The sequence below is a fragment of the Staurois parvus genome, unplaced genomic scaffold (genome assembly GCF_062004578.1).
Source record: "Staurois parvus isolate SC_StPar_1 unplaced genomic scaffold, SC_StPar_1.0 ptg000452l, whole genome shotgun sequence".
Taxonomy (NCBI): domain Eukaryota; kingdom Metazoa; phylum Chordata; class Amphibia; order Anura; family Ranidae; genus Staurois; species Staurois parvus.
In genome coordinates this window covers 678,940-702,444 of record NW_028318248.1, presented here as the reverse complement: position 1 = coordinate 702,444, position 23,505 = coordinate 678,940, and the positions used below count along the sequence as shown (strand labels likewise).

Below are 23,505 nucleotides of genomic sequence, written 5' to 3'. Positions count from 1 at the left end.
ATAAATCTAAAAAAAATCTCCCTCCAAGGTAAGAGCATAATGTGCTAGTATGCATTGCATACAATGAGGCATCACATACTAGCACATTATGAAAGACTTGCCTGAAAACGAAGCCCATCAGTGGAGCGCTGTCACGGCTCCCCGGGGCTTCTATGTTCACCGGGTCTTCTTTCCGGGTTCGCGGGCAGCAGACATTCGACTGGCCAAGCGCGGTGACGTCACTCCTGTGCATGTGCGCAGAAGTCTCGGCAACGGTCGGCACACTGTCCATTGAGAGCGCAGTGCGCATGTGCCGGTGACATCATCGGCACTGCTAAAATAATTATCTCCTAAACGGTGGACGTTTGGAAGATATTTACAGTACCTACAGGTAAGACCTATTAAAGGCTTACCTCTAGGTAAAACATTGATTTTTTTATTTCAGGTACTTGTATAGCACCATCAATTTACACAGCACTTTACATATATATTGTACATTCAATGCCTAACTCTCAAGGGGTGTACAATCTAAGGTCCCTAACTCACATTCATACATACACATACTAGGGCTAATTTAGACAGGAGCTAATTCACCTACCAGCATGTCTTTTGGAGTGTGGGAGGAAACCAGAGTACCCAGAGGAAACCCATGCAGGCACAGGAAGAACATACAAACTCTAGGCAGAAGGTACTGTGGCTGGGATTTGAACCAATGACCCTAGTACTGCCAGGTGGAAGTGCTAACCATTTAGCCACTGTGCTGCCCTAAAACATAAAAAAAAGACTTTACTACTACTTTAAGTCTGCAGTTTCATTAAAATAATCCCTGGTGATCTGCCATAAGGTCTTTGCTCAAACACTTCCCTGTTATAGGATGACAACGCTCTGTCTCGGTCTCCCAGTTGTTCTCCTTTGTTGTCACCCTGTTACATGGGATTCTGATGAAGACTGCTAGTGGCCAGTTCAACACACATTACACAGGTATGGTCCACGGTTGTCACCCTCAGGAAACCTAAGAAATGACATACAGTCTTTGCTGGAGTGCATGTAGACAGGAAGTATCTGCAAAGCAGCTGTGGGAGATGAGCAGCAGTGAGATGTAACAAAGGAGGGCAAAAGTGAAAATAGGATTTTATTTTTTTAAAATGGTAATTGTTTATGATACATAGAGCACAGAGCAAACTCCGTGTCCACCCGTTAGGGTGCCATACACCATTACACACACAAACTGAAGGCAGTGCTTGTTGAGGGGGCTCAGTGCATCTCTGCCTCGGAATTACTTCGACTTCAGGGAGTCAGGCAATGTCAGCCTGGGCTGCAAGCTGTAACATTAGCTAGGACAGTTTCCCCTTTAACTATACATTAGTGACAGATGGCGTCCCTCCACATCCAGGGCTGGTGCAAGCATTCAATTATTGAGCGTTGTGGATGGGAGCTGCTGTGCCTCCATTGTTTCCTGTGCAGACAATTGGCAGAAGAAGCCATATTACAGACTCCCCTCCCTGAAGATGCTGAGATGCTGGAAAATCCTGCCATCAAAGCAGGATGCGGCACAGCCGGGGAGAGCGCCAGTCTCTGGAGTGGGAGAACCTGTTCTGCAGACACCAGGCAGAGTTTGGTCAGAAATAAGTGGAGGTCAGGGGGGGCTACAGACATGGCTTCACCTAAAGAGATGCTCAAAGTGATCCTCCAGCCATTGTCTGATTATTCATTACAGAAGAACTCCAGTCAAACAGCTAATTACAGAGAGGGGTCTTTTATTTATTTTATTTATTATTATTTATTTCAGGTACTTATATAGCAATGTCAATTTATGCAGTGCTTTACATATATATTGTACATTCCCATCAGTCCCTAACCCTCAAGGGGTGTACAATCTAAGGTCCCTAACTCACATTCATACATACACATACTAGGGACAATTTAGACAGGAGCCAATTAACCTACCAGCATGTCTTTGGGGTGTGGGAGGAAACCGGAGTACCCAGAGGAAACCCACACAGGCACACGGAGAACATGCAAACTCCAGGCAGGTGGTGCCGTGGTTGGGATTCGAACCGACGACCCTAGTACTGCCAGGGTGGAAGTTCTCAATGTTATTAATGTTTTCACCCAATATTCACACAAGACATGCTCATAGGGTAACTGGCTCCTGTCTAAGGTTCACACTTATACGCTTTTCTGTAAATCTTGGAGTTTTGCAGAAACGTATATGGTTTTCTATGGGTCACACTCACATCTGTGCGTTTTCTACCAGTGCATTTTTTGGAAAGGGTCTTGACTCTTTTTTTCCCGCTGCAGGTTGCGTTTTTGGTTCCATAAACTTCAATAGAAACGCATCAAAAACACAGTGCTTGCTTTTCTGCTGGTTTCTCCTGCAGACACCTCCCAAAAATGCAAAATGAATCAAAAATGCATTGCATGTATAAAAAAAAAAAAGGCAAAAACGCATCAACCGCAACCTGCATAGGTATAGACCATGCCTGAATTGGCCCATAATTTGTGTTGTATATGAATGTGAGAGGGGAAGCTAAGAGTGAAGGCAGGGACTGAGATGAATGTACAGTATGGAAAGCACTGTGTAAATTCAGTCTTCACAGGACTGAGATTGAGCTCTGCAGTCACTTTTGCAGCAGTTGTTTTCTCATTCCAGGTCACAGTCCTGCGCAATGTCCTTTTGTTTCTTTCGGTCAGTTGACCATGGTGACTACGCTTACGCTTATCAGACAACGTCTTCCCGGAAACTGTATATACCGTCATAACCTTTAATACTGTACCTCGTGACACGGCAAATAAATTGCCAACTTCACTCACAGAGGCACCAGCTAAGCGGCACCAACAATTTGCCCTCTTTGAAGCTCAGTACGCTCTGACATGACTCCATATTACTAGCAGTGAATGATGAAAGCGAGTCTTCCCACCTGTTAGGTGTCTCATCACACAGCGGAAGTAAAAGAATGTTACATCACTTCCACTATTAACATGAAACATCACTTTTACACCTGCAAATCATGTAGTGTTTCCATTTTTTTGTCTAACCCCTGTATATGCTCTTTGGACAATGACTAGGCACCTTTACACTGCTGAAATCCTCCCTTCCTTCCTCCTCCTGTAAGTTGCCTGTGATCAAAGTTGACCTATCGGTAACTATGCAAGTTTATATGAATACATTCCTGATATGTCAAAATATACAGCAACAGTATCATGTTTCAAAGAAGCTGAACCTTTTTTTTTTATTAAAAGCCTTTTTAGTTTCAGTAAGTGACTTTGCCTAGGCCGAGATGATGTCATCAGTCTGCTGCAGGCGGGAGGAAGCATTTCCTCAGTCTCCTCTCCCCCCGTGATCAGACTGTACATTGTAACTTTGAAGCAAATCACAAGGTTAAAGTCCACAGTAGGGACTGATCTGTGTCAGTCTTTGTATACACACCCAAATTTACATTACTAAGCCTGCTGCACTTAAAGCAGAATTGAAGGAACATTTTTTGTTGCCTGTGCAGTGGGCTGTGCTAGGGTTAAATGCTTGTTTGGTTCTAGGGTAGAGGACACTGAAGACATACTGATCCTTTCGGCTGAAACCCCCCCCCCCCACCGCAGTCCAGTGGTCTTGTAAATGGACTGTTGCTGACGTCAGCATGCTGTGTCTGCTCCATAGACAGGGTTGGTGGGTCAGGTGAGCATGTGCTTAGTCCTCACTCCTAGAAAAAACAGACAGCTGATCCATGCTGTGTGGGCACAGCCACTCTGCATGGTACAAAAACGATTTTGCCCAGAGTTCTGCTTGAAAGTATATGCAAAACCATACCTTGTAAAAAGGTTTAAAATAGAAATGCAAGGCAAAATGTTTTTGTATATACTGTATATATACATACACACACAAAACATTATATATACCTTTTGGTTTCTTTTTTCTTTATAAGTGATCACATGACCTCTGTTCTCAGCTGCATAAAATGGCTTAGAGAGATGGGGGTGGAGACTACAGGGGGTCAATGTCAACAGGAGGCAGAGAAACAGCAGCACACTGATCTTCCCATTGTCCAGGGGGTGTGTCAGCATGTCTCACCACTTTATTACAGGCTGAGCTCCAAAACAGAATGCAAAGAAGAAAACTGACCCCACTGGGATGGAGGTGCTTCCATGGCCTGGTGTGGTCAGCCTGAAGTAAGAAAGCAGCGGGACTGGCAGTAACACCAAGTACAAGGACATGGTAACACAGACACATATCAGGAATGCTGGGGTTACATACACTTTGCCTTCTAGTGTACGTAACCCCCATCAATGAAAGTCCCCCATTTATTCCCTTTTGGTCTGTTTAATATACCACTAAAACATTTTGATGTATCTGATTGATAAGTACAAAAAAAAACCACCCACTGATCCAACCAGAAATCCAGTGCTGCAGTTATCTCAAACATTGTAAAGAAGTGTGCTTGGACTACAGAACACCTTCTGTGTTTCAGAGATGGGGGGTGTACTGTAGTCCTGTCGCAATAATGCTTCTTCATAGATACAGTATGGTAAGTAAGGCCCCACGCACATGGGTATGCTCCAAATATGGTGCCAGAAGTTGGCAGAAAAAATGCCTCTGATTTTGCGTATTTTCATGCATTTTTGCATGTGTTCATTGTATATTTATGCACCTTTACATGCATATGGTGTTTATAAGCTGAGAAAAAGTACTTTTTCTCAGACGTCTATGTGACATCTCAATATAGTTCCTTTAAAAAAAATCATCACTGTGCTGATTTCAGCTGGATCGCACTGCACACAGGCTGCAGCACTGCAGCTGGTGTGAACCAGCCCTAAGGGTCCATTTACACACCAATCTGTGTGTTAACTGTGCATTTCTGCATGTGCAATTATGTGTTTGCAGAGTGTTTACATGGGTTTACAGTGCATTTTCTGTGCGTTTTTTTGGAATACATTTATATTTTTTTTTTACTAAGTTGCATTTACACACATTTGCATGCATTCATGCACACTTGCAGTGCATATACACACATTTACGTGTGTTTTCAGTGCGTTCTGGTGCCGAAAAAAAATGCAGCATCCTGTACTTTTTTTTTAAAATGCATATGAAAGCGATGCAAAGGTGTAAACTAGGCTTTTTCATACATATGCGTTTCTACTGTGTTTTTGAGGTGTTTAAAATGCTGCTGACTGCCTCTGGTGTAAACCAGCCCTAAATAACATGCAGCTGCATTCATGGACATGGGAAAAAAAAATGAACACCTCTAACAGCGGCATTTGTTCTGCCCTTTTGAGCCCTAAGCATTGCCAGCCTAGGACAGGACGCGTGTTACCGGAAGGATCACCAGGTGAAAAAAGTGTCAATAGATTACATTTTTTAGTTCTTTCATTTGGATATTTCGTTGCCTTCCCTCCTTTGATCACAATAGCTGGTTTAAACTGGTTGGATTTGCGTGAAAATGATCGCCGATTTTAGAGGAGAAGTGGAGATCTGCACAGAACTTTAGCTGTCTGCATCTCTGGATGATTGTTTTGACGTGAAGGAAACCACATGGTTAGTTTGAATGTATGCTGATAATAAGGGTGACAGGCAGGAGCGGACTGACAACTCATGGGGCCCCGAGCAATAGGGGATCATGGGGCCCCTGTGTCCTTGCCCAAACTCAAAAAAGCCTATGAAAAAGGTACCAGGGGCATCTCATGGGGCCCCCTACTGACCACGGCCCTCGGGCGGTGACCGAAATTCCAAATGGTCAGTCCACCCCTGGTGACAGGTTCACTTTAAACTGTAAAGGGAGAGGGGGGGGTGTCTGTGTTACCAAAACAGTCATTTCAATAGAATTCATCATATTTCTCTCCAGATTTCATTGTAAACGTTTGTTTGTACTCTCTTATGTTGATGTGTCCACACACAGGGAAATATCTGGTAAACAATTTCTCCCTGTTTATCTCAGTGACAGTAAATACCCCCCTGTTTACACAACACTACCAGTATGCCGTCCAGCCACCACTTGCAGCAATCTTTATTTTTTAAACAGAGTAAATCAACTAGTGAACTTTCATAACAACACAGCCATCCAACCAGTTTCTGCATAAATTGTGATTAGGAAACTGAGCAGGGCTTTCCCAATGCCCCTGGGCAGGACTGTTGTCTCTAGCCCATCATTCTATATTTCACTTTCCTCCTTGAACACAAAGTTAGATGTAGCAATTTGTAAATGATTTCAATAACGTTCAACAAGCTTCAACCCCTAATTCAGTAGGAAGGAATTGCAAGATCGAAGGTGACCTACCTTTATGTCTGATTGCCAAACTTGGACCAATTTATCATCTAATGCATCAAAAGAATAGAAATCAACTGAAATAGCAATCAACTGGATTTTCCAATGAGTTCTGTCAGAGCTTCTTCAATTCAGTTGCCCAGCAGTGAAAAAAAAAAAGTAGATTATTACTTTGATACTCTTGTGATTTTGATTTCAAAATGAAATGAGTGAGAGTGCATTGACACTAAGGCTAGGTTCACATATGTGTGGGTGGTCCCGCTGCGGATCTGCAGGAAAATCCATGCAGCCGCACCACCCGCACAGAGGGATGTGGACCCATGGGCAGGTGCCATTAGTTCCCATGTGGGCTGCGTGAATGCAGCCCGCACAGGAACCTCAGTACAGTTGCGTTTACATTCCTTTACATTGTGCGGATGGGGCGGCTGCAAGGATTTTCATGCGGATCTGCAGCGGCACCACCCGCACAGATGTGAACCTAGCCTTAGTGTCAATAGTCCCTTCTTCCCTGCGTGTCACGGGGCACGGGAGTCCATTCAAATGAATAGGCTCTTGTGCCCACGCAAAATGTTGCCCGCGCGGCCGCATATACGTGAACCAGGGCTAAAGCCAGCCATAGATGGTTTGAATTTCAGCTAGTTCAGCAGAAACCGACCGAGATTTAAACCATGTATGGGTAGGCTGAATATACCCAAGCTGATCGATCAATCAATTTTGGTACAACCAGCCTGTTGGATTTTACATGCGATTATTGCTAGTGGCTGTTATAGTTGCTAGCAGTAATCACTGTGTTTTCCTGGCAGGAACGGATTTAGAAATGTAAGATAGATATCATATGGATGAGAGTAGGGACATCATAGTTACTTTTTATGGAATCGTTAATTTTATTGAATTGTAGTTCATTCACTGAGCGATTGAGTATTTTTAGCATGAATTGTAGTTCATTCACTGAGTGATTGAGTATTTTTAGCATGAATTGTAGTTCATTCACTGAGCGATTGAGTATTTTTAGCATGAATTGTAGTTCATTCACTGAGCGATTGAGTATTTTTAGCATGAATTGTAGGTCATTCACTGAGCAATTGAGTATTTTTAGCATGAATTGTAGTTCATTCACTGAGTGATTGAGTATTTTTAGCATGAATTGTAGGTCGTTCACTGAGCGATTGAGTATTTTTAGCATGAATTGTAAGTCATTCACTGAGTGATTGAGTATTTTTAGCATGAATTGTAGGTCATTCACTGAGTGATTGAGTATTTTTAGCATGAATTGTAGGTCATTCACTGAGTGATTGAGTATTTTTAGCATGAATTGTAGGTCATTCACTGAGCGATTGAGTATTTTTAGCATGAATTGTAGGTCATTCACTGAGCGATTGAGTATTTTTAGCATGAATTGTAGGTCATTCACTGAGCGATTGAGTATTTTTAGCATGAATTGTAGGTCATTCACTGAGCGATTGAGTATTTTTAGCATGAATTGTAGGTCATTCACTGAGCGATTGAGTATTTTTAGCATCTCACGGCGTCTATGCGTCACTAGCTACAAACTGTCAATAATCACTGGTATTAGTGATTTGTAGTGACGAGGAATCTCTGCTACAAAATCGCCCGTGTGACATCAGACTAATTGTCTCTAAAGTAGTTCCCTGAAAGATCTATCTTTGGCCTTGAATTTCTTCTGAAAAATAAGTGTGCTTCCTATGCCTAGGCGCTCTTAATCTGTAGCCTCATCGGATCGGATTGGAGGTAGACGCGTGTAAATGGACACAAGCATGGCTTTCTTACCCTCAGAGAGTTGTGCAGGAACTCCCATTTTCAGAGCCAGCCCCCTACCCACCTCCCAGTACCACCCCTTTCAGAGAATATATTAAGTAATTTGTATGGAATTTGTTAACAATAACAAGGAAAACAGTCAAATAGACCCCCTCTCCAGCAACTATAGACCCACCCACAACAATAGCCCCCCAGAAACAGTGGCTCCCCAGCAACAGTGTAATCTCATAGCAACAGTGGACCACCTGTAACAAAATACCCCTCAGCAACAATAGACTAATGGTACCAGCAACAGTTCTCCTTGCAGCCAGTATCGATAGACCCCCTTCGTCAACAGTAGATCCCTTCCAGCCACAGTTGACCCCAGCAACAATAGATACACCACCAGCAACAATAGGCCTCCCCAGAAAATGTAGCCCCCCCCAAAATAGATCACTCCTGCGACAATAGACCCCCAGTTCACCACAGAACCCTTTGCTGTTAGATACATTCAGCGCTGGAGGTGCCGGAACTGTGTAGCAGGATAAATAGATGGGGTGAATCTCCCTAATGGGGGCATAGACAACAATAAAGACCTGGCAGGTGTTTTAATCCATCTCCACAATGTAAAAAAAAGTTTTTCCTTTAGTTACACATATGCGACCTCTCGGCAGGTAAACCTTAATGGCGAGAGGACGCATATATGCGTACCAAAATGTAAACATGGCACACTTACTGACGGATAACAGAAAGCTCCCGATCAGTACTTGCGATTGGAAGCTCTCCAATCATGTGACCACTGTGACAGCCAGTCAATAGAATTTTTCATATCTGTGCATACTGAGTAATGTGTCAGTGTAACACATCCAGATATTATTTCTCTCACACAGATCACAGTACTCCCGATCAGTGTCAGGACAAGGTCATCTAGTGCCCAGGGCGAAGATGCCGAACATTGCCCCCCCAAATGTATGAGCATTATGTGTCAGCAAAAATCTCCTTCCTCCCCTTAGAAAGTTCAAGCACTGGGGGGCTATAGAGGACCGTAGGATCGCAGCATCAGGGCTCCGCACTAAAGATGTCACTGGCCATCAGCTTGTGTGGTGTTTGCTTATCTACTCCCTACCCACAATCTTTGCTGGGAGGAGATGGAGGAGGATAAACAAGCACTGCACAGTGGCGATCTAGCAGTCCTGATCTAGGAGAGCTGCAGTGGCCGACAGAGGAGCTGGAGGGGAGAGAGAACACAACCTGTCCCTCCTCCCAGCTCTCTCCTCCTCTCCAGATGTTGCTTGTCTCCTCTAGAGCTAAGCTGACAGGAGTAGTGAAGCTGCTGTCACTACTCCTGTCAGCTTGTAGTTAGGAACTCTCCATGCGGTGCCCCTCCCCCGCACCTCATATGATACCACTGCGCCCAGGGTAGCCACCCACCCCTTGTCCCGGCCCTGCTCCCAATGATGGCTTCATCTGCTTACTTCTCCAGAAGAACATCATCCAGGGTCAACATCTATTTCCTGGACGGAGATACCAACTCAGAGATGACACAGTCATGTAAATCCCGGTTTCTCTTCAGTTCTTAGCTGGGTTTACAAATGTCTGACACAGATCAGCCCCTGTTGCAGCCTTTCATCTTGTGACTTACCCCTGGTACCACATATCTGCGTTTCTGCAGTTCGTGTTTTGCACAAGAGCCCAGTCATTTGAATGGACTCCCGTACCCCGAGGCATGCAGAGAAAAGTCCCTGCACGTCTTCTGAAAATGCAGCCCACACGGGAACCTCGGTTCCCAGTACAGTTGCGATTTCCAGTGCAGACGGCGTGCCATTAGAATTAATGGCACCTGCCCATGGGTCTGCATTCCTCTGTGTGGGTGGTGCAGCCGGCTGCACGGATTTTTGTGTGGATCCGCAGCGGCACCACCCGCACATTTGTGAACCTAGCCTTACTACAAATTTACAATGTTGCAGTCTGATGACTGGGGGAGTAGAGACTGAGGAAATGCTTCCTCCTGCCTGCAGCAAATGGATAACATCATCTCAGTCTAGGCAAAGTCACTGATTGGAGATCCATGGCAACTTTTTTTTTAATGATAAAAAGGTAAAGCTTTTCTGAAAAATGATACTGTTACTGTGAAGTGAAATGTTGTGATATGAAATGTATTTATACTATTTAAATGTATTCATTGTGACTAATAGCTCATCTTTACGAAATGTAAGACAAAGCTTTTTGACCCACAGAGCTGTCACTCTATACCAGGGTTTCTCAACCAGGGTTCAATGGAACAATAGGGTTCCTCCCAAGGTTGCTAGGCGTTCCTTGAGCAATGGGTAATTTCTGCCTCTCAGATAAGTTCCCACTGACACTCATTGATCTTTTTAGCAATCTACAAGGGGGTAATTCTTCTCAGTTGCCTTAAGTGTAAAGCGCATTCTTCCCACTGACCATCACACTAATGTATCATGAGGGCTCCCGGAGAACGGAAAGTTATTTCAAGGGTTCCTCTGTGTTGAAAAGGTTGAGAAAGTCTGCTCTGTGCAATGCTCTCCACACACAATTGTCTCAGTCATTCGTAGCTTTCATTTCATTCCTATCTAATCATGCCTCCACATACATCATTCGATCAATATCTTGCTAGATTCGGTTGAAAGCTGCAATCACATCCAATGGAAAACACCATCCTGCATGCTGCAATCATCCAATAAGTGCTTTAAACACTTGACATGAAAATGTTGAAGTTGCATTGTAAGGGCAATGTCAGGCAGACGATGTATTTGTAGCGATCTTCTCCCTTTTTTTTTTAATTCTCCCTAAGGAAATCACAGATGTTTTTCTATGGAATCACTAGCTCGCGTTATTTACATGGTTGTCAGCTCATTTTCTCACGGATTGCGTTTGAGCGGTGCTCTTATGTCAACGGCAAGATCGCCAGTGACAATCGCTCTGCATTCTCCTCTATGGCTTAGCTACAAATTGCTGAAAGAGAGCGATTTGTCGCAGAGCACACCAACCCAATGTTGTAACAGCAGTTTAATGTGTAGCAGCGGCAAATAGCTTCACTCTAGCAGCGATTAATCGCCCATCTGACATGGCCCTTACCTGTGTGACGCCCCTACCATGCAGGTATTGTCCTTTCTCAAGGTCACCCAGGTAGACTAACACAGCCCTGATAAGGCTGACAATGAAGCCATCCTACCCAGGATTATATTTATAATCTTGAATCACTCTAGATTTCAGAACGGGAATGTCAGATAGGACACAGGAGTACACAGCAGGCCCAGCAGGAGCTCTCACTGTTAACCTTTCCGCTGCCACCAGCACTGGACCTAACCAGGACAATGGGCCAATATCCCAGACATAATCTAGAATTCTGCGTAAATTCACAAAACACACTGTAACATGTTGCTGCATGGCGGTAATAAATGTGAAGACCACAACTGTAAAAATCTTTGCAGAGTAACCAGGTTTTATTTTATTTATTATAGCCATTTATAAAGCGGCAACAATTTCTGCAACGCTTTACATACTGTACATTCACATCAGTCCCTTCTCTTAAGGAGCTCACAATCTAAGATCCCTATCTCACATACATGCATATTAAGGCAGGAGGCAATTAACCTACCAGCATGTCTTTGGAGTGCAGGAGAAAACCAAGCAGCCTAGAAGAAACCAATGCCAACACATGGAGAACATGCAAACTCCATCCAGATAGTGTCCTGGTCAGGATTTTAACCAAGGACCCCAGTGCTGCAAGGCAGATGTACTAAGTCAGCATATCTGCTATTGATATTCATTTATTGGTACTGATATGCACTGGAATAGCTTGTAAATAGTAGTTGACCCAAGATCATTTTCACTGTGAATCTTCAATGGTCAGGATGGGGGAGTTATTTGCTCATCTTGTCATCCTTTAGATTGTAAGCTCCACGCACGAGCAGGGCCCTCACTTTCCTTCTGTACTGAAATGTATTGTAAATTGTACTGTCTCCCTTATATTGTAAATGCTGCACAAACTGTTGGCGCTATATAAATCCAGTATAATAATAATAATAATATGACCAGAACATGGAGTGGTCAGCAATTTGCTCATATTATAGACATTAATAAATTTCCCTTACTGGTGTTTGTCGTAAACAGGTGCTTGGTTTGAGAGTCCCTTGCAGTTCAGTTGCTTTTTGGCAACCGTGGCTAACCCAGTAGACCCAGGCATTTTAGGCCATGTAAATTTTAGCCTGAAGACCATTACATTAAGCAAGAATTTACGAAGCATATAATGAACAGCAAGCAACTACTCTGAAACCCATTCACAAACTGGGAAACCAAGGGTACTGCAAACCCGAACCAAAGGGAGCTTTTACAAAAGTAAAGTAAAACTTTGCTAAAGCTTGTTTAAAGCTACAGACAGCATGATCACTGTGATCTGTATTTAGCATACTCCAACTCTGGAGGTGTGCTTTAAAAATCTTCAAGGGAGCAGGAGCTTACCCAAGAATGTTAGAGGTTCTGTAAAGGTTGATGCACTTTAGGCTTTTCAGTAAATCAACCCCTTAATCTGAAATCGAAGGTGCTTTATTTAATTTTTAAAGGCAAATAGACTGTGCACTTTGTAAGTGCAGTTGCACTCCACAAGGGCATTTGCTCCAGTACTTAGTAAATGAGGTAAAACTTCACTCTGCAAAGAATACCCAATCACTTGCAAGGAAAATTAGAAAAAAACTGAATTTTTACTTGCACATGGTTGGATGATGAAAGTCAGCACAGCTTCCCCTTATTTACAAACTTCTGGAACAAATGTCTTTGCAGAGTGCAACTGCATTTGCAAAGTGCACAGTCTATTTGCATTTAGTAAATCAAGTCCTAAAAGGTCCTCATCAAAGTGCTGGCTGTAGCTTTAAACAGGCATTTAGCAAGCTGTAAGAGGAATACTGGGCCTAGCTCTGTAGAGGCGTTAACTGCCACCTAAATCTTGGTAAATGCTCACGGATGTCCCCTGACTGTAGTAACAAATACAAAATAGGATAAAGTGCCTGTGTGTACATAACATTATAATATATCTGCTAACCACAGATAGAGACAGGAGAATATACAGTATTAACATATTTTTAAAAGAAATTTGGGGTATAAACCATCAGATCCTGATGTGGAAATAAATATCTGGAACCTCACAGTAATATTCTGTTGCTTCCCAGATGTTCTTCTAGTTGTCAGTGTGACTATCTTTCATCATGGCAGAGTATAGGTTGCATTGATCCCACACATTTAAACGGGGGTCCCACACATCAATATATGAGCCTTATGTTTATACAGTACAGAGACCCCATATATTGATACGTGGCCCCTACACATCTATACTGTACAAGGCCTCACACATCCATAAAGGTACTTGGACCCTATACATCTATACAGTACATGGCCCCCCACATCATAGCTGGACCCTATGTACAGTTAGGTCCAAATATATTTGGACACAGGCACAATTTTCGTTTTTTTCAGGTATTTACCAAAATATAATCAAGGTATAGGTATATAATGGATATGGGATGAAAGTGCACACTCTCAGTTTAATTTGAGGGTATGTACATCCAAATTGGAGGAAGGGTTTAAGAATTACAGCTCTAAAGAGTAGCCATCCCCCTTTTTCAAGGGACCAAAAGTAATTGGACAATTGAATCAAAAACTGTTTCATGGCCAGGTGTGGGCTACTCCATTATTTCTTCATCAATTAAGAAGGTAAAAGGTCTGAAGTTGATTCTAAGTGTGGTATTTGCATCTGGAATCTATTGCTGTGAACCTACTTCATGCATTCAAAAAGGAGCTGTCCATGCAAGGCTTGTAAGGCTTCAAAAACAAATCCATCAGAGAGATAGCAGCAACATTAGGAGTGGCCAAATCAACAGTTTGGTACATTCTGAGCAAAGAAAAACACATTGGTGAGCTCAGCAACATAAAAAGGCATGGATGTCCACGGAAGACAACAGTGGTGGATGATCACAAGATCCTCTCTATGGTAAAGAAAAACCATTCACAGCATCCAGACAAGTGAAGGACACTCTCCCGGAGGTGGGTGTATCATTGTCAAAGTCTACAATCAAGAGAAGACTTCAAGGGAGCAAATACAGAGGGGTCACCACAAGGTGCAAACCATTCATAAGCCTGAAGAATAGAAAAGCCAGATTAGACTTTGCCAAAAAACATCTAAAAAAGCCAGACCAGTTTTGGAAAAGCATTCTTTGGACAGATGAAACTAAGATTAATCTGTACCAGAATGATGGGAAGAAAAAAGTGTGTAGAAGGCTTGGAACAGCTCATGATCCAAAGCACACAACATCATCTGTAAAACATGGTGGAGGCAGTGTGATGGCATGGGCCTGCATGGCTTCCAGTGGCACTGGGTCATTGGTGTTTATTGATGATGTGACAGAAGCAGTCGGATGAATTGTGCAGTGTTTACAGATATACTGTCAGCCCAGATTGAGTCAAATGCAGCAAAGTTGATTGGACGGCATTTCACAGTACAGATGGACAATGATCCAAAACACACTGCAAAAGCAACCCAGGAGCTTTTGAAGGAAAAGAAGTGGAATGTTCTGCAATGGCCGAGTCAATCACCTGATCTCAACCCAATTGAGCATGCATTTCAATTGGTGAAGGCAAAACTAAAGGCAGAAAAGACCCACAAACAAAGAACAACTGAAGACAGCTGCAGTTAGAGCCTGGCAAACCATCACAAAGGAGGAAACCCAGTATTTGGTAATGTCCATGTGTTCCAGACTTCAGGTAGTCATTGCCAGTAAAGGATTCTCAACAAAATATTAAAAATGAACATTTTATTTATGATTATATTAATTTGTCAATTACATTTGAGCCCCTGAAAACGGAGGGACTGTGCATAAAAATGGTTGCAGTTCCAAAAATTTATGCTTGATATTTATGTTCAACCCCTTGAATTAAAGCTGAAAGTTTGCACTTCAAATTCATTTGGATTGTTTCGTTTTAATTTATTCTGGTGGCCTTCAGAGCCAAAAGTATGAAAAGTGTGCCTGTGTACAAATATATATGGACTTAACTGTATATCTATATAGTACATGGTCCCACACATCTATACACAGACCCCAAACAGCTATTCAGTACAACTTGGCTAGAGATTGAGATGTGTGGGAATGGTGTAGGAAATTACGGGACAATGTACTGTATAGATGCATGGGTGTACACCTATAGATGTATGAGGCCAACCTATAGACATGGACCATCTGGAACCTCACAGTAAGATTCTGTTGCTTCCCAGATGCTCTTCTAGCTGTCAGTCTGATTATTCTTCATGTAGCTGTAAAAACCATTGCAGAAGACAGGCTGCATGGACCATACATAACTATATATAGGCCGCACACATCTATACAATATATGGTCCCCACACATCTAAACAGTAAATGGCCCCCATACATCATTATGTGGATCTTGAACATCCATACAGTACATAGCCCCACACATCTAGACATGAACCCAAAACATCTATACAGTACAACTTGGCCAGAGATATGGATATATGAGGACCAAGTAGAGATGAAGGGGACAATGTATTGTATACATGGGGTCCACCTATAGATATGGAACATATGGAACCTCACAGTTAATTTATGTAGCTTCCCAGATGCTCTTTTAGCTGCCAATCTAATTATGTTTTATCTAAATGAAATCTCATAGCAGAGGAAAGGCTGCATGGACCCCACACATCTATGCAGTACATGGACCCCACACATCTGTGCAATACATGGACCCCACACATCTATGCAGTACGTGGACCCCACACATCTATGCAGTACGTGGACCCCACACATCTATGCAGTACGTGGACCCCACACATCTATGCAGTACATGGACCCCACACATCTGTGCAGTACATGGACCCCACACATCTGTGCAGTACATGGACCCCACACATCTGTGCAGTACATGGACCCCACACATCTGTGCAGTACATGGACCCCACACATCTGTGCAGTACATGGACCCCACACATCTATGCAGTACATGGACCCCACACATCTATGCAGTACATGGACCCCACACATCTATGCAGTACATGGACCCCACACATCTATGCAGTACATGGACCCCACACATCTATGCAGTACATGGACCCCACACATCTATGCAGTACATGGACCCCACACATCCATGCAGTACATGGACCCCATACATCTATGCAGTACTTAGACCCCATACATCTATCCATGGCTCCCACACATCTGTACAGTAAATGGCTCTGATACATTTATACATGGCCACCACACATCTATACAGTAGACACCATACATCTATACATGGCTCATGCACATAAATATGTGAGCCCCACACATCTATGCAGCCAATGGACCCCATACATCTATTCATGGTGCATGCACATCTGCATCTGTACAGTACCTGGCCCCCACACATCAATAGGTGGGCCCTATACATCTATATAATACATGGCCCCCCAGATCTATACATTGACCACAAACATCTATGCAGTACAACCTGGCCAGAGACAGGGAAATATGGAGGCCATGTATAGATGTAAGGGGAAATGTCCTGTACAGACACATGGGGTTTGATTTACTAAAAATGGAGAGTGTAAAATCTGGTGCAGCTGTGCATGGTAGCCAATCAGCTTCTATCTTCAGCTTGTTCAGTTACGTTTTGACAATAAAACCTGGAAACTTAAAGGTTTCTATGCAGAGCTGCATCAGATTTTGTACTCTCCGGTTTTAGTAAATCAACCCCATGGAGTCCACTTATAGAAGTTTTGAGTCTATCTATAGCTGAATGGAGTCCAGCTAAAGGTGCATGGGGTCCACCTCTAGATTCAGAGGTCTACGAATGTATGGGGCCACATATATATGTATTAAATCTACATATACAGTAGATACGCGGTGTCCACCTCTAGATATGTAGGGGTCTGTATATGTATGTGTGGTGGCGATGTGGGGGTCATGTATAGATGTATGAAGTCTACATATAGATGTATGGGCCCTCAAAATACTGTACATTGTCCATACTTCTGTATGTGAACCCCACTAATCTATATACCACCCATACATCTTTATAACCAGATCCAATGTCTATTCTATAATCTGCCTGTATCCCCCAATCATAGGCATCCTCTGAAGCTCATCCATTTCCACAGCTTGCCATCCTTCCCACATTTCTCCCCCAGAATAGCTCTCTAATCTATTTTAGCACCCAGATACCTGCTCTGGCTCCATATGACCAGGAGAGGGCGCCGCTCCCAGTTGCTCAGTTCAGATTACTGTACTAAAGCCACCCAGACAAGAGAGAGAGAAAAAAAAGAGGGCCTGTTGTTGTTTTCACAATACAAATCACCCTTAGATGCCCTTTTCCCCCTCTACTAGGTACCCTCAATGCAGTCCAGAGGTAGCCTTCACAAGCTATGAGCCAGCGATGGGGGAGGTGAAACATCCTCCCCATTCTCCAGTGTGGGGGGGAGGGGGAATCTTTGCAGTAAGAGGCTTGGCGGATCCTGGAAGGGGTTAAATCAAACTAACTTCAATCCGATTAAAATAAAGGTTGCTATTGCGGGCTGTCACTCCAAATCTGCCACCAGCAGGAAGAATAACCTCCTAGCTTGATGGGAGCAGTAAGAGGCCATAAAGGCAGTTAATGTCTAATCCCCAGCCAGAGGCCTCAGTGCTACAAGTTTAAGAAAGCATTTGACACAGTCCAATCCAGAACACATAGGAGCTGTACATACCCAGCCAGGGTGTGCAAGCCATGCCCCTCCCCCACCAGGGCCACTCAAGGGTTAAACATTCTCCCTGCACAGGGAGGGGGGCATGCAGCAAGTTTTGGGAGAATATTTCTTCTTGCAGATAGTAGATACACAATAGGCACCTCTCCCCACCCCATCCTTCCTTAGAAAAGTCAGCTTAACCCTAAAAACTGCCCCCCTCCCCCAAGGCACAGGATTAACCCCTGACAGCCCAGGGCAGAAGAAATCCCCAGCAGGATCTGTCCTCAATGCACAATTCTGCACCCCCTCCATCCATCCATCCATCCACAGCAACATAATCAATCATATTTATGACATTTCACAGAACATCAGAATGTTTTATAAACACAGGGAAGACATTGTATCTGCACAATGGCAACAATGTCCCCTGCTCGGGGCAGGAAGGGTTAACAGAGGAGGGGGAGGGGGGCTGGATTTTTTTAGGGTTGGGGGCAGGGAGGGCACAGATTGCCCAATCTTACCTCCACACACAGGGGCCACCGGGGCAGGAGACGAAGAGCTTCATGGCAGACAGAGGGGTCCTCAGATCCTTAGTGTAGTCCTGGGGGGGGGGGGGTCACAGCTGCTTCCTGGGGCTGACTTGTGCCATGCCGGGGGGAGGGGGTCCTCAGTGGGGTCCCCTGGCAGTCACCGGCTGCACCCCCATGTCTGGGGTATCCTACATCCAGGGGGTGCACAGGTTGGGCCCTAGAGCAGGGAAAGAAGGGGGGGTGCACAGTCCCTGGCACCTAATCTGCAGGGAAGAGACTGCAGCCCCCTGGGTGCTCCCCCCTCTGCACCCCCATGCAGGGTCCCCCGCACCCAGCCAAGAGGCAGCTTGCTAAAAGTTGGATTTAGAAGAGAAAAGGCAGAGGAGGAGGAGGAGGAGAGAGGAGAGCTGGAGCCTTTTCTTCTCTGCTCCGAAGAGCAATCAAACGCCCATCTCATGGATGACGTGCAGGGGGGGGGGCTGGGCTGTCAGGGCTCCCCCTCCCCTCCTCTGTTTAACCAACACACTTCAATCAGCCATCATGGGGGGCATCATATGATTATTAACCAAAGGTGACACATCCGGGGTGCTGGGGCACACAGCTCATACAGCTCGGCTACAATGTATCAATCCTGCCAGCTGATACAATGTAACCAGAGACACCATGATCATCGCAGGATCCCATGTGTATGGACAGATATTATTTATGTCATTTATACGATAGATTCAATTATTAGTCATGTATTATTTTATATGTTTGATATATTGTACAGTGATCACCAGAGGACACTGAGCCATTCACATATCTCTGCACCAGAGCTTACACTCTACTGTCCCCACCAGGGGCGGACTGACAACTCATGGGGCCCCCAGGCAATAGGGGATCATGGGGCCCCTGTGTCCTTGCCCAAACTCAAAAAAGCCTATGAAAAAGTTACCAGGGGCATCTCACGGGGCCTACTATTGACCCCGGGCCCTCCAAATGGTCATTCTGCCCCTGGTCCCCACCACAGTCACACACTATTGTTATTATTATACATTTTATATAGCTCTGATATATTCCATAGTGCTGTATAGAGAACATTGAGCCATTCTAACTCAGCACCAGGGGAGCTCACATTCTAATGTCTCACAATGGTCACACGCTAATATTATTATTCTTTTTTTATGGCTCTGACATATTCCGTAGTATTGTACAGAGAACACTAAGCCAGTCACATCAGTCTCTGCACCAGAGGAGCTTACACTTCAAAGACATGCTGGTCGGTTAATTGGCTCCTGTCTAAATTGTCCCTAGTATGTGTATGTATGAATAGGGACCTTAGATTGTACGCCCCTTGAGGGTTAGGGACTGATGTGAATGTACAATATATAAAGCATAAATTGACAGCGCTATTTAAGTACCTGAAATAAATAAAAATAAATTCTATTGTCTCACCATTATTATTATACAGGATTTATATAGCGCCAACAGTTTGCACAGCACTTTACAAAATGAAGGTAGACATTACAGTTACAATACAATTTGGTACAAGAGGAAACAGAGGGTCCTGCTCGATAGAGCTTACAATCTAGGGGGAAGGGTTGAATGATACAAAAGGTAATAGCTGGGGGGGGATGATCTGATAGAGGAAATAAATGGTGTTTTACTAGTTAGAAGCAGGATAGACTTCTTTAAAGAGAAAGGTTTTCAGGGATTGTCTAAAGGTGGATAGATTAGGAGATAGCTGAACAGATTGGGGTAGGGAATTCAATAGGATGGGAGAAGCTCAGGAGAAATCCTGGTGGCGAGCATGGGAGGAGTTGACACAGGAACTAGAGAGCAGGAGGTCTTGGGAGGATCGGAGAGAGCGGTTTGGTTGATATTTTGAGACCAAGTTGGTGATGTAGCTGGGGGCAGAGTTGTCGATGGCTTTGTAAGTTGTTGTTAGTAGTTTGAATTTTATTCGTTGGGTGAGTGGAAGCCAGTGGAGGGATTGGCAGAGAGGGGTAGCAGACACAGAGCCCCAGTTCACATATATGCGGCCGTGCAGGCCATGTTTTGCATGGGCACAAGAGCCCATTCATTTGAATGGACTCCTGTGCCCTGTGACACACAGGGAAGAAGTCCCTGCACTTCTTCCGAAAACGCAGCCCGCACGGGAACCTCGGTTCCCAGTACAGTTGCGTTTTCCAGTGCGGGCAGCGTGCCATTAAAACAAACGGCACCCGCCCGCAGGTCCGCATTTCTCTGTGGATTTTCGTGCTGATCCACAGTGGCACCACCTGCACAGATGTGAACCTAGCCTGAATGGTTGGTAAGGTGGATCAGCCTGGCAGCAGTATTCATGATGGACTGGAGGGGGGATAGCCTACCTAAAGGTAAGCCAATGAGCCAATGACACACCACAATCACTAATATTATTATACATTTATATAGCTCTGACATATTCCAAAGTGCTGTACAGAGAACACTGAGCCAGTCACATCATTCTCTGCACCAGAGGAGCTTACACTTAATTCTCACACAGTCACACACTAATATTACTATACATTTACACTCACCGGCCACTTTATTAGGTACACATGTTCAATTGCTTGGTAACACAAATTTCTAATAAGCCAATCACATGGCAGCAACTCAGTACATTTAGGCATCTGGACATGGTGAAGACAACTTGTTGAAGTTCAAACCGAGCATCAGAATGGGGAAGTAAGGTTTAAGTGACTTTGAACATGACATGGTTGTTGGTGCCAGACAGGCTGGTCTGAGTATTTCAAAAACTGCTCATTTTCTGGTATTTTCACACACAACCATCAGACTCATCGGACCAGGCAACGTTTTTCCAATCTTCTATTGTCCAATGTTGGTGAGCCTGTGCGAATTGTAGCCTCTGTTTCCTGTTCTTAGCTGACAGGAGTGACACCTGGTGTGGTCTTCTGCTGCTGTAGCCCATCTGCTTAAAGGTTCAACATGTTGTGCATTCAAGGATGGTATTCTGCATACCTTGGTTGTAACAAATGGTTATTTGAGTTACTGTTGCCTTTCATCTCAAACCAGTCTGCGCATTTTCAACCACACAACTGCCTCTCACTGGATATTTTCTCTTTTTCTGACCATTCTCTGTGAACCCTAGAGGTGGTTGTGCGTGAAAATACCAGTAGATCAGTAGTTTTTGAAATACTCAGACCAGCCCGTCTAGCACCATCAACCATGCCACACTAAAAGTAATATAAATATTTCCTTTCTTTCCCATTCTGATACTTGGTTTGACCTTCAGCAAGTTGTCTTCACCACGTCTAGATGCCTAAATGCATTGAGTTGTTGCCATGTGATTGGTTAATTAGCAGTTTGTGGCTGGTGAGTGTATATAGCTCTGACATATTTCATAGTGCTATACAGAGAACACTAAGCCAGTCACATCAGTCTCTGCACCAGATGAGCTTACTCTCTAATGTCTTACCACAGTCCCACACTAATATTATTATACAGTTTTATAGCTCTTACATATTAAGCAGTCATGCACAGAAAACACTGAGCCATTCCCATCAGTCTCTGCACCAGAGGAGCTGACATTCTAATATTCCACCACCGTCACACACTATTATACATTGATATAGTTCTGGCATATATCCCAGTGCTCTTACTGGATGCTTTGTGATTAATTTTAGTATCTACTCCTGTGTTGGCAAAATTCAAACAAAATAGGTATGTGTAACCTGAGGGATTGCCACCATAGAATGGGCCAGCACCAGACCAGGTTACTCCTTGTCAGAACTAGTGGCTCTAGGTGCCTTTGTCTTATTCCAATAGCCATTTCAGATACTATTTTTCATTTTTCTTTATTTTTCAGCAGATTTACAGATTTAGCCTTTGTGGAAATTGTATTGAAATGTGTCTTTATGTAGACTGCTTGGGTGAAGTTTGCTTGAGGAAAAAACAAATCACCATATCAGCCCTGAGATGGTAATAATGCTAACCCTTACTCTAAACCCAACATAAATCCTAAATCTAACTCTAATGTTACCCCAAACCCTAACTCTATACCCAACACTACCCTAACTCCAGCTGCGATACATAGCTAACTCCCAACACTAACACTAATTCCAATGTGAAACCCTAACTCTAGCCTTGCCATTATCCCTAACTCTAAACCAACCCTTAACCCTGATGCCAAACCCAACACTATGCCTAACTCCAAACCCAACACTATGCCTAACTCCAAACCCAACACTATGCCTAACTCCAAACCCAACACTATGCCTAACTCCAAACCCAACATTACCCCTAACTCAAACCATAATGCTAACTCTAACCGTAACACAGCCCCTAACTCTAGTGCCAACACTACTCCTAATTCTAAACCCAATGCTAACTATAGATCTAACCCCAACTCTAAATCCTACACTAACCCTAACCCCAATGTGAACCCTTACTCTAATACTGGCTTTCTCAGGAAGGGTTCCCTAGGGTTCATCCAGAGGTTGCTAGGGGTTCCTTGAGCTGTGGCAGATTTATTTCCGATCCACAATGACCACCAATATAAGAGGGCATATTCCCACTCACAGCTAGTATAAGGGGTTACTTTTACCCTGATCACCAATGTAAAGGTGCTTCCCACCCTCTGACCACTAATGTGAGATGGAATTTTTCATTTAACTCCCAATGTATGGGGACATTTGCACTGAAAACTATTACAAGAGGACACCACAATTTTCACAGTGTGTGCTTCTTTTCTGTTTATTATTATTTGGTTAATTTCATTATCGTTGTATAGAGCAGGATAATGTTGCGAATTAATCCTCTTGGGATGTCAAATACTTTGTTTTTCTTTTTTTCTTAATGTTCTGCAATTTAATGCTCATGCTAATAGACTGTGACCCGTAGAAGTAATATTTCTTTGTACTAGGGGTTCACTATTTTAAAGGTTCCTCTGGGTTAAAGAGTTGAGAAAGGTTGCACCAACTGCTTAAAGGAGAAGTGTAGATAAATCTATTTAGACATCTCCTATGGGTCACAGGAGTGCACTTCGTTCTGAACTCCTGTGACCCGTTTTCATCAGCCCATTGTTGGCTGATGTCACAGAAAAGATCCTGATTGTATGGTAAGGATCCACCCAGTAGCCTGGACCAGCACCTGGATCAGCCTCTCAGCAATCCGCCGAGAACCTGAGCAAGCTGCTCCAACCCCCTCCACAGCCCAGCACTCCAGTGAATGCTGGAGTGGCAGAGCAGAGAGCTGGAGACTGACAGTCCCAGCTCTCTGGTCAGAACAGAGATAG

The 23,505-nt window shown here is 43.9% G+C and overlaps 1 protein-coding gene across 2 annotated transcripts in view; it reads right to left on the bottom strand.

Moving 5' to 3' along the window:
- Positions 1-18,656, bottom strand: part of HIPK2 (homeodomain interacting protein kinase 2) — a 106,601-nt gene extending 87,945 nt beyond the window's left edge. Inside the window, exon 1 of one of the 2 annotated variants that reach the window (XM_089688722.1) lies at positions 18,237-18,656. The gene's annotated coding sequence lies outside the window, so the exon portion shown is untranslated. The remainder of the gene's footprint in view (positions 1-18,236) is intronic. The other variant, XM_089688721.1, reaches the window with a different exon arrangement.
- Between the last annotated feature and the right edge of the window lie 4,849 nt (positions 18,657-23,505).